The sequence below is a fragment of the Simochromis diagramma genome, unplaced genomic scaffold (genome assembly GCF_900408965.1).
Source record: "Simochromis diagramma unplaced genomic scaffold, fSimDia1.1 OVJJ01000715.1, whole genome shotgun sequence".
Classification (NCBI taxonomy): Eukaryota; Metazoa; Chordata; class Actinopteri; order Cichliformes; family Cichlidae; genus Simochromis; species Simochromis diagramma.
The window spans coordinates 951,091-956,905 of NW_024387128.1; the positions used below are offsets into that span (position 1 = coordinate 951,091).

Consider the following 5,815-nt stretch of genomic DNA (forward strand, 5'->3'; position numbering starts at 1 on the left):
TCTAACAAAAAAAGAAAGAACAAAAAAGTGTTTGAGTTAAAGTTACATAGCTTTGATAGACTTTAGAGCAAATCTTAATTATTGTCTATAATTATTATCTTAATAATAATTTTTGGCTCAAACGTAAAACTAAATTAAAAAAATGGTTATCAGTATTCCCCTTACCTAAATCAGCCAGAAAGTGCTCAAATGAGCTGATGTTGACCCTTGTTGATGAAGATTTTGACTGAAACCAAAGAGAGAATAAATTAAATAATGAGTGAGGCTACCTAACTTACTTTACTTTTATATTCAATTCAATTCAAATTCTTCCATCCATCTTCTTCGGGGCCGGATCACAGGGGCAGCAGCCTAAGCAGAGAAGCCCAGACCTTCCTCTCCCCAGCCACCTCCTCCAGCTTATCCGGGGGAACACCAAGGCATTCCCAGGCCAGCCGAGAGATATAATCTCTCCAGCGTGTCCTGGGTCTGCCCCAGGGCCTCCTCCTGGTGGGACATGCCCGGAACGCCTCACCCAGGAGGCATCCTAGTCAGATGCCCGAGCAACCTCAACTAGCCAGTTGAGGTTGCTCGGGCATCTGACTAGGATGCCTCCCTTTACAGTTTTGATGTGGAGGAGCAGCGGCTCTACTCTGAGCCCCTTAATTCAATTCAATTCAATTCAATTTTATTTATACAGCACCAAATTACAACAGCAGACATCTCAAGGTGCTTTATGTTGTAAGGAAGACCCTACAATTCATATGTTGTTTTAAAGATTTTTTGTGTATTTTATCTTTCAAAATCAGCGTTACTGTTAATTCCATTATATGCACACACAACACTTAACTAAAAACTACAGTGTGATGAAAATGGCTGACATTCAAGGACATTTGGGTGTGTCAAAAATAATTATTTACTACAGCACGGGATGCAGTATCCCAGTTTCAACTGTAGAATTGCACAGATTTCATGCCAGTAATTTAGAGTAAAATATAAACAAACTATCAAATTATTATTTGCTCATACTAAGACTGAAAATATTTGAAAAGGTACATTTCAGAAAGAATTTCAGTGGTCATATGACCATTTCTTCTGTACCGGCTTACCTTCATTGGCTTCCTGTTAAATCCAGAATTGAATTCAAAATCCTGCTCCTCACATACAAGGTCTAAAATAATCAGGCCCCATCTTATCTTAATGACCTTGTAGTACCATATCACCCTATTAGAGCACTTCGCTCTCACACTGCAGGCCTACTTGTTGTTCCTAGAGTATTTAAAAGTAGAATGGGAGGCAGAGCCTTCGGTTTTCAGGCCCCTCTTCTGTGGAACCAGCTTCCAGTTTGGATTTGAGACAGACACTATCTCTACTTTCAAGATTAGGCTTCAAACTTTCCTGTTTGCTAAAGCATATAGTTAGGGCTGGACCAGGTGACCCTGAATCCTCCCTTAGTTATGCTGCAATAGACGTAGGCTGCCGGGGATTCCCATGATGCATTGAGTTTTTCCTTTCCAGTCACCTTTCTCACTCACTATGTGTTGATAGACCTCTCTGCATTGAATCATATCTGTTATTAACCTCTGTCTCTCTTCCACAGCATGTCTTTTATCCTGTCTTCCTTCTCCACCCCAACCGGTCGCAACAGATGGCCCCGCCCCTCCCTGAGCCTGGTTCTGCCGGAGGTTTCTTCCTGTTAAAAGGGAGTTTTTGAGTGCTTGCTCATAGGGGGTCATGTGATTGTTGGGTTTTTCTCTGTATGTATTATTGTATGATCTACTGTACAATATAAAGCACCTTGAGGCGACTGTTGTTGTGATTTGGCGCTATAAAATAAAATTGAATTGAAAAATTGAACCAATGTGATATTAATACCTATCAAAATTAATTATACTATATGAAAGGTCTCCTTTTAACCTACATGTTGGTACCAGACTAATGACAGTTATGCAGAGTCTGGTGTATAGTGGTGTACCTATTTGAAACTACCAAGTGTTCCTTGAAAAACAAGTTTTAACTTCCTGGTTAAGCAAAGGTTTAATGAATACATACAAGTGTTAAATTTGTGATTCTTTTTACTCATGGTACATGAAAATACATCTTCTCTGTCTGAAAAAGTTAACATACGCTTTGATTACATGTTAAAAGGGTGTTTTGTGGTTTTCAGTTTGATTGAACGGTGTGACCTGGCGCTGCTGCCATGAGGGATTTTCATCTCAAACGGATTTCCCCCTGCCTCGAGCAGCCAACAAAATAACAGCAAACGCGGGTGTGAAAACAACATGGGGAATTACAGTTGTACAGTTTAAGGTTTCACACGATGACTAAAGCCAATCACAAGTCAAATCCCTTGTTCCTCGGTGGCTGTAACATTGCTTTTGCAGTTTACTCTGACCTTGTCATAGACCCCTTAAATACTGAAGCTGCATCATTGCTCTCTCATCATGCTGTTTCAGGAAGAATGTTACACTTTGGTTGTAAGTGTAAGGTTGATGATGATAAGGAGTGAGAATGATCCCGCTTGAAAAAAGATTAGCATAATGAAGCACAAAATAAGCACCAAAGGTAAATGTATTCCCACCTTAATACACTGAGTCCTAAAAATGAAATTCTAAAGAAGATAAACGGCTTTTTTAGTTATATGTTTGGGGAACACATTCTATCATCAACACGAGGTGTTAGAACTCAACATACTGACAAAGTACAAATACTTCATCATTGTACTTATTGTGTATCCATCACTGGGCTTTACAAAGTGATGAAAAAGGCCAAACATATTGTTTATGCACACAAATATACTTACTATTACTACTACTATTTCAAACTGTACAGCATTTGTGATGCAGATTTCCAGTTGTTCTCAGGGAACTTCAGCATCTAGCTACCTCAACAGAAAAAAAAGAAAAGAAAAGAATTAATGACTTTTTAATTGTCCGGTAATTTTAAAATGCAACTGTCAAATGTCTTAAAAAATATCAGCAAACACACACAGTTATTAGGCAAGTGCAGTTTATCACACAATGTGTTGCTGCTTTATTTCCCAAGGAGAGAAAAGAGATAACTTCACTTTTAGAACGACTGGACAGGAGGGAGAAGAGAGATTATCAGTGACATTTGATAAACCTGAAATAAAAAGCTTACATGTAATGCCCTATTGTTTTTTTGTTTTTTTTTAATCAACTATCGAATCTCTATATGAGAAAATTATGTTTTTTCACATTGTGAAATGTCCTGCAAAAAAGACTAAACAGGTTTGCAGTAAAGCGCCGTGTCCGACTGGTGCACAGTGACTGGTCAGAGTTAGGTTACATCAAATGTAGCACATGTTCTTACAAAGAACAACTTTATTCTTTCTCATTTTAATACTACTGTTTAAGTAATGAAAGCCTGTACATTTGCCACATCTGACCAGCAGACAGATGTGTATGGCTTTCATCCTGAACACTCGAGTTCAACTTGTAGGTAGAATGTTTTTTAAAGTTAGGATACAACAGCAAGGGTAAATGACCTGTATTTGTTAGCGCTTTACTTAGTCCCTATGGACCCCAAAGTGCTTTACGCTACATTCAGTCATCCACACATTCACACACTGGTGATGGCAGCTACATTGTAGCCACAGCTGCCCTGGGGCGCACTGACAGAGGCGAGGCTGCGGGACACTGGTGCCCACGGGCCCTCTGACCACCACCAGTAGGCAACGGGTGAAGTGTCTTACCCAAGGACACAACGACGGAGACTGTCTGAGCCGGGGCTCGAGCCGGCAACCTTCCGATTACAAGGCGAACTCCCAACTCTTGAGCCACGAGCGCCCCAATGGACTTAGACGGTATCAAGTACCAGTCTGGTACCAATGTTTTCACTGTGAGGAAACAATTTTGAATCATTCTTTTATGTGTGGTGCAAGACCAGGTCTGAATTAATTGTCATATCATAGATCCAAGAATAAAAACTAACTGAATTGATTCATTTACTTATTTAAGTAAACCATAAGTGTCATAAACCTGGCAGCTTTGCCCAAGGGATGGACTCAAACGCAAACTCATCGGTGAACTATTTACAGAGATTTTATTCAACTGGGAAACTAAACACACACGGAAGGAAGGAGGGTTAGGGGAAGGAAATAACTGATGTGACAAGACGGCGACTGGCACTGGATTTGAGGAGAGGAGTGTGGCGACAAGGAACGAAGGAACAAGGGAGGGTCTGCAAGGAGATGGAGAAACTGTTATTGTCACGTGGTAGGAGCTGACTGAAGGGAGTTTGCTGGTGAGTTTTGCTGTCCTTACCTTGCAGGTCCAGTTTTAGAGAGTCCTGAGGAGGGGAGGTCCGTGGGAGTCAGCTCACAGCCAGCGAATGTGAGGTGTAGTGGCAGGCCGGAGGGCAGGCAACCAGGTAGGATCACCAGGGCTGAGGAAAGTAAGTTCAATCCTGATAGTTCAGTTTATGGAAACTTCAGCCTCTGCACACAGCGAGAAAAGGGTTACTCAAGGAAAAGGCAATTAGTTTAGTTACATGAAAGAGTGGCCTAGTTAACCAGTGGATGGCACACAATGGACTGGCAAGGCATGGCAGACTGCCCTGCTGCTGATTCCATGTACACAAGGCCCAGGTGAGGTGTAGGAGGCTCCACCCAAAAAGGGTGGACAGGATATCGACAGCCACAGATTGCAAACACCCCGGACACTCCCACTGACCATGACAATAAGTGGCAATAGGACCTTATGTAGATTTTAAAAAGCAAATTGATTTCACCTCAGTGTCAGACTCTGGACTGCACACCGCTGTCCTCTGGATTCACCAGGTTCCTCATTCTCTGCTTTCAGCATAACATGAATGTCCTCACACATGCAGCTTACATTTAGAGAGGAGCAAAGAGAGTGAAAGAATATTGATGGTGTTGACGATAACATATGATGACACTGTAAGTGCAGTAAAAGCTTCTCAACAAATGTTAAATTGCATAATGAGAGTGAGGCATAGAGAGGGAGGCTGGCAGAGAAAGCGCCACTCTGGGGAATTTGAATCATGTAAACTCTTGACCACAGTTTGTGGTTAGGTCAGAAACTATTGGAAAACATACAAAAGTAAAACTGTTGACATCACAGCAGTGCTAGCAACTGCTGCATCGCTGCTGATGTGTGTGTAGAAAGAAAACAACATATAACTGATTTACACAGGTTGACCCACAGATGAGTTTGTTATCACAATGACCTGCTAACTGGCTAGCATGAAGAATCATGAAGAATTATTTGATTTCAGAGTCAGATCTTCCACTCGGTCTTGTGCAAAAGCTCCTCTTGAGGCTTCAGATCTGGCCATCACAAATGAATGTGTAATGTGATGGTGCATAGGTGTTTCTTTCATGCTTTCATCCTATTAACTTATTGAGTGAGCCTACCCTGGATAAATGTAAAACTTCAAATGGCCATTACGGCCAATGTATTACCCAGCATGACCTTAACCTCCTAGGACCTGGCGTCCACATATGGGGATGTCACATTTTGGGTTGTCTAGACCACAATACTGCCATACATGCCATGAAAGAGTTGGGACTGAGCCTATACAGCTGAGGATAGTCACTTCACCAATGCACTGTATTAAGGGACTGTTGTCCATGCAAGTTCAAGTTCATAATGGATTATCTGGAGGAAGCTGCTTTAGAGTTTGAATGTTAAATTGTGGACGTCATCAGAATGGTGAGCTGCTGGGTTGTAAAATGACAAAACCATAATCTTTATGCAATTTTTTATGTAGCAATGGATGGTTCTTATATAGTGCTTTTCTACTCTGTCTGAGCACTTAAAGCATACATTCACACAAACACTTTCTATCTAAC

At 41.2% G+C, this 5,815-nt stretch overlaps 1 long non-coding RNA gene across 1 annotated transcript in view; it reads left to right on the forward strand.

The window, feature by feature from the left end:
• The window catches only part of LOC120743445, a 20,319-nt gene extending 16,736 nt beyond the window's left edge, over window positions 1–3,583 (forward strand). The window contains exons 2-3 of the long non-coding RNA XR_005698199.1: window positions 3,300–3,304; window positions 3,550–3,583. This is a non-coding gene — a long non-coding RNA (uncharacterized LOC120743445). The remainder of the gene's footprint in view (window positions 1–3,299; window positions 3,305–3,549) is intronic.
• Window positions 3,584–5,815: the final 2,232 nt, after the last annotated feature.